A 6,290-nucleotide genomic window follows, 5' to 3' on the forward strand; every position below is an offset into this window, starting at 1 on the left:
ACTAAATGTACATATAAGTTCTCTCGTTTCTAGTGGATAGATTATACTGAGTGTAATGAGTTTTTCAGATTGTGCTCAGTGAGGCCTATGAGCACAACTGTAATACAAATAATAATAATAAAGAATGGATGAATTATGTGATTAAAGGCACTAAGGCATTTATCAGACACTAAGACAAGTTATCTATGGCATCTGCTTTTGGCAAGAAATTGATTTGCCACACCTGCCTGTCCAGAATCTTGTTAATCTTTGCATTATTTTAAGACAAAACATCTTCCAGATAGATACATCTCCTTTCTCTCATAACCTACGTCATTAAATCTGTGTAAACAATGGAGTTAATGAATAGCAGAGATTAGCTATTATTTGCGCATTCCCCCTACTTTCTGTTTCTAATGCGGTGCTTTGATGAGACAGCATTTACACTGTACCATTAAGCCAACCAGCTCTGATTTCAATTGTTTTCCTGGGTGGAGCTGCTAGCCCTTACCTCTGCCCATCCAAGCTTTAAGAAAAGCTCTAGTGACAGCAAATCAGAGATTGCTAGATTACTATCTACACTGCAATGAAACCTTTTAAATCTAGCCCTAATGTGCTTAGTACATCAATGCCTAGGAGTCTGATAAACAGATTTAGAAAAAAAATACTGATGGTTTCTAATTAATAGAACTGATGGAAATATATGAAGAACACATCACCAAAATGTACTGTATACAGTTTCCCTCTATTTCTACCCATAAACAGCTTCATGAAATTGTCCAGGCAGTTCTACCAGTTAAAGACCAGAAACTTGGTCCTGCAAAATTTTAAGTGTGCTCATAAACTTAACGCACATCAGTAGTCCCATTTATTTAGTAGTCCCCTATTTAAGTATACACATGTTTAAGTGTTTACAGGACTGAGTCCCAAATTCTCTGCTCCCAAATTTTCTGCTATGCTGTATTTATATGGGGTAGGGGTAGGCGTAGTCATTGCAAAGGGCAAAATGTGGCTGACCTATTTTACAGCACTCCTTATTGAGAGAAAGAAGCAGGTTTTGGATTGTTTTGAAAGTGGCAAGTCACAACCCAACCTGATTGCTGGCAAGGCAGAGTTCCATACTTGAAAGCTTTCCATTGAGATCACACTATCCTCTTGTTCCATACCATGAGAACTCTCACTGGGCAGTCAGTTATAGCCTGCTGATACTAGAACATAATATCCCTGGCAAATAAAAGCACTTATATTGGTGCTTTCTGAGTACCTTATGAATAGATCAGCTTGGCACTAGTATGTGGTCACCTTTTTATTCAGAGTTTTTTCTTTGGGTCTAGTATGACACTGGAACTTCTGAATCTTTTCTGCGATGAATAAGTACTCCTCCTTGTATTGGTTGGCACCTGAAATTGTGGTTATGGTGAGATAGCTTTGTTGATTATATAGCTTACTATGCTTGTCCACTTCTGGGGCAGCCAAAAGTCAATCAGCATTCTCACCCATCTCTTTTGTACATTTTCCTTACTTACTGTCTTGCTGACAGCAGCCTTTTATTCTAAAAGCATCAAATTGTCCTTTTTTTTTCCTGCTAAAATTAAATTGTCCAACAGTTCTTTGGACTGGTGGATTGATCTTGTTAGTATTGTAAGTCTTCCACTTCTGCAGTCTGATTCATCATACCTGTATTTTTGATATTTTATTCCAAAGAATGGTTCTGTTCAGATGCAGTAATGATATAATCTCTCTGTTTCTATATTAGAATGTTTAAACATAACTATATGTGTAGGCTCACACTTTGGGCATATCTACACTATGCAGAACGGTCAAAAGACAATATGCAAATTCCTGTGGAATTTGCATATCTTCTTCCAATTGCAGTTTTGAGAGCTTTCAAAAGTGAAAGTAATTAAGACATGGCTTTTTCAGCGAACCACCCCCTTCGTTGAAAAGCCGCTCTTCCCCAATAAAGGAGATTTACGCAACTTTTTGACAAAGGGGGGGGTCATCGAAAAAGCCGTGTTTTAATTACTTTCACTTTTGAAAGCTCTGCTTTTGAAAATGCGATCGGAAGAAGATATGCAAATTCCCGTGGAATTTGCATATCTTCTTTTGACCGTTTCTTGTAGTCTAGATGAGCCCTTAGAGTGGAGAGATGAATGTTGCCATGAGAATCGAGGCAATGGTGAATTACAGTGATTCTATAAACATCATATAGAGGGTGCTATTATTATTGAATTAATACTTTAGGGCTTTACGCAGAAGATTGACATTGCCACAGTTGATCTTCTGGGGTTCAAATTAGCGGGTCTAGTGAAGAACAGCTAGTTGAAACTGAGAGGGCACCCCCATTGAAGCCAGTAGAGCTGCTCCTCATGAGGAGTAAGGGAAGTCAATGGGAGCATTTGCTCCCATAGACCTCCTGCTATATGGGCGATAAGAAAACATGATTTAAGATACATCGATTCCGGCTACATATTTAATGTAGCTGGAGTTGTGTATCTTGTCAGCTTTCCCCTTTAGTGTAGATTGGGCCTTAGAGGTAGCCATTAGTTTCTTTCAGCAAAAACAAAGAGTCCAGTGGCACTTTAAAGACTAACAAATTTATTAGGGATTAGGGCATAAGCTTTTGTGAGCTACAACTCACTTCATCAGATGCTGAATAAGAAAGGGAAAAATGAATACAAAGAAGGTAGTGTTTAGTAAGAAAATCGAACTTTTTCCAATCAAACCCTTAAAATGAACACATAGTTCCTTTCAATACAATTCTGGGGTTTGGGGGTTTGTTCCCACCCAAATCTAAACCTTAATCAGCTTCTGCTTTACAGTCAGTGGATAGCTCAGCCCATTATCTTTTGCACCATTCAACCTGTCAGATTTCATTAGCTTGCCATGTACAGAGAACTCCCTCTACAACCAATTGCTTGTTAATTCATCTACAGCAAACTCTGAGGGATTTTGTTAAAAAGCCATTTTAGGCAAAGTAGTTGATTTATACTTCTTTTGGCACCACTTAGCCAAAGGTTCAACAAACATCAGATTTTTACAGCTCACCAGAGCTTTATAAGATTATTTTTTTGCCGCTTGAGTTTTTGAAAATAATCTGTCGGCAGTGCTTTTGGCAGTAGTTAGCATGTTAAAAATCTGTTTTATAATATTGGATGGAACACTCCTTGGAACTCCCCCCCCCCCCCCCCACAGGGCAGTTGTCTTCATTAAAGTACATTAAAAGAAGCTGCAGCGAATTATTTCTAGTTTCAGCATATAGTGACAGAAGTTGATGCACATGGAGCAAATTTATGCTGGCTTGTTACAAGGCATTAAAGTTTTGTTTCTACCTTCCTTTTTTTGGTAGCTTTTACATATCACGGTGAAAATGTCTCTAGTGGAATTATTGAGAATTTTTTAAGGAGACAAGCTGTCAGACTGCAAAGCTAATCACGTCCATCCCTTTATTCGAATTATGAATATTTCAAGTAGGCATTATTGTTGTACAAATAATGAATAATAATGATAACTGACTGAATATGTTGATTATCTTTCCCAACATGCTTTTTCTTAGAGTTGGCCCTTTTGATTTGGCAAAGATAATGTCCATTTGGCAGTTCTCTGCTGCATTTCTGTGCCTTCCAGCTGGCAAATATTCCAGTTAAATGTTTTCTTTTCTTATCACAGAGGTAATGTGAAATCCTCATAATAAGCATGCATGCTTGAGGACTGGGTAGGTTAGGTCATCACAAAGCTAGTATAGAATGGGAAAATAAGGATAGACTGAGAAATTCAAGTGGAAAGTAAGTGGGAGAAATGTAAAGATAATGATGGAGCAGTAACTAAGGTAGGTAGAGAACAAGCCAAGAATAGACATACATGCTGAAGGAAAAGAGGGTTCTCCACAACATCAAATACAGGGGTGTGACTGATGAATGAATATGGAGGGGACAAATTTTAGTCTTGGAAATCAGAGTTATGAGTAACTTCAAGGGCAATTTAGGTTTCATAGAGTAGATCAAGGAGAGTGCTAGAGGAGACTCTGGAAGTAGTCATTGTATTCATAGAGCTTAGAAAAAAAGGAAATGGAGATTGGTTTTACTAGGACTGGAGTAATAACAGCATGTATAAATGCAGAAGGGAAGAAGCAAGAAAAGAGAAGTTAGAAGATCTGGAATGAATAACTCAGAGTATAAGAGAAGTCTGAACATGAACAGAAAGAGAAGAGAAATGGAAAAGGAACAGGATTTAGGTGCAGAATGTATGAACATAGATAAAAGAAGCAAGATCAGAGGAATGAGACTGCTCCAGAGAAAGGTTGGAATACGTGTCCTGTGTAGCTGAATGAAGAAAGGACAACTGCATGCTGAGAGGAAATGAATGGTGGAAGTCTTACTCCAAAAGAAGCTTTTGTGGAAGCAGTCATAAGTGAGATGTATGGATTCTATTATTAGCAACCACAGATGGTTTTCATTTAGGGTTCATCAATAGGGTTGCCAGATGGATTAACAAAAAATACCTAACATCCCTTCCCCTTGCCCCCCCCCCCAAAAAAAAACACGGGAAAAAAACTCTGTTGAGCACAAAAAAAAGAGGGGGAGACCAAAGTTGTTGAGCAAAAAAAAAAAGGACCCCAAGAGTTGTTAAACAAAACATAACAAACAAACAAAAAAACAAGTATGGCCCCTTTAAAAAACATTTTGCTTTTGAGCCTTTTTGGCCCTAACAGACTGCCAGCGGCCGCCTGCCGTCTTACCTCCCTGCACCGGACTGGACAGCTCCTCTGCAGAACCCGATAAGCACCCGGGATTTTCACCTCCTGGCTGGGATAAAATCAGAAAATATTTAGGTGTCCAGTATTTTCTGAATTTTTTTATTGGACAGGAGGCAAAAATACCAAACTGACCGGTTGAATACCGAACACCTGTCAACCCTAATTCTGAATGGAAATTTAGCTTGTGGCTCTTCTACACTTACCCCGTTAAATAAAATATTTTTCATGATCTTCTCCATATTTTTGAATGAAATGCAGTACTTTATCCTTTCACATAATATGTTAAACTCAGCATTAAAACCTACTTCGAAATTATTCTTCCTTTTTGTACGCTTATGAACACAAAGGTTACAGGAAAAGAAGGAGAGAGGTTTTGATAATCGAGTTGGGAGGGTGGAATCATCCTTTTTTATTCATTCTTATTGAAAATGATCTCACCCACCATTGGTTTCACTTGAAACCTTGAAGACTTAATGCAGGTCTTTTCATTGCAAATAAATAATGAAGAAAGAAGCTTGGTTTCTTAATTTTTATTTGATGGCATTTTTCCTAAATCCTTTTCTCCTTTACATTTCCTCCATATTACACATTCAACCTGGGATCAGTAAAAATGTTTGTTTTTAAGTAACGTACGATGATTTTGATTTATTCATCAGGAAAATAAAATAAAGGCAAAAATAATTACTCTCCAGGCAGGAGTTCATGTGTACTTTGCTTTTTGTGTGCCTGTGTTTGTTTATTGGGACAGGTGGGAGAGCAAGGTTGAAGTGTAGTAGAAACATTATGCACACTCTTTATCATGCAAAGCGGATAACAACATTGTAAATACTGCAAACAATTCTCCCATCAGTTGTGAAGATTAATACAAATTATAATTAATAATCACTTGCATAAATATTCTAATTTTTTTCAGTTTGTTTTGCATTTTTATAAAGAACTATTTAAGCTTTTGACAGCAGATGCTATTCCATGGCCATGGTGAAGTAAATATTTTGATGGAAAGACTGAGTTACTGATTTTCTTCAGTCTCAGCAAAAGCCCATATGTGTCTCTTTGGTTCATATAGTTTTGTTTTTGTTTTTCCCTTGGAGGAGGTAAATATCTTGGGAACATAAATGTAGATATACACCTAAATAGATTGTATTTTGACTATGTGTGCTACTAAAAAGCAAAGGTTTCTTTCTGCTTATTTTGGTTCAGTGAAACGAAGTACATCATCTTGCTCACTCTTTTTGACTATTGTGCATGATTGGTTACTTTCTTGAGAATAAAAGAAATCTTATATGATTTCCACTTCATCTAGAGGCTTGCCTTTTTTAGTCCAGTGCATCTTTTCTTATCCAGGGAACAGCACAATCATATTTTTAATACTACAGACACAGTAAAAAAGTTGAAATAAAGGTATTTGTGATTTTTGGGAAAGAGATGAAAAGTAAATAGTAGAGATGGCCAAAGCATTGTATCTTATTCCTGGACTAGGTGAGATTCATAGTAGGGGTGTGAGAATCTAACCATTTAAACACGTTAACCGATAAGCATCAGATCATTGGTTTCT

Source organism: Pelodiscus sinensis, chromosome 4 (assembly GCF_052426305.1).
Source record: "Pelodiscus sinensis isolate ZL-2025 chromosome 4, ASM5242630v1, whole genome shotgun sequence".
Lineage (NCBI taxonomy): Eukaryota > Metazoa > Chordata > Testudines > Trionychidae > Pelodiscus > Pelodiscus sinensis.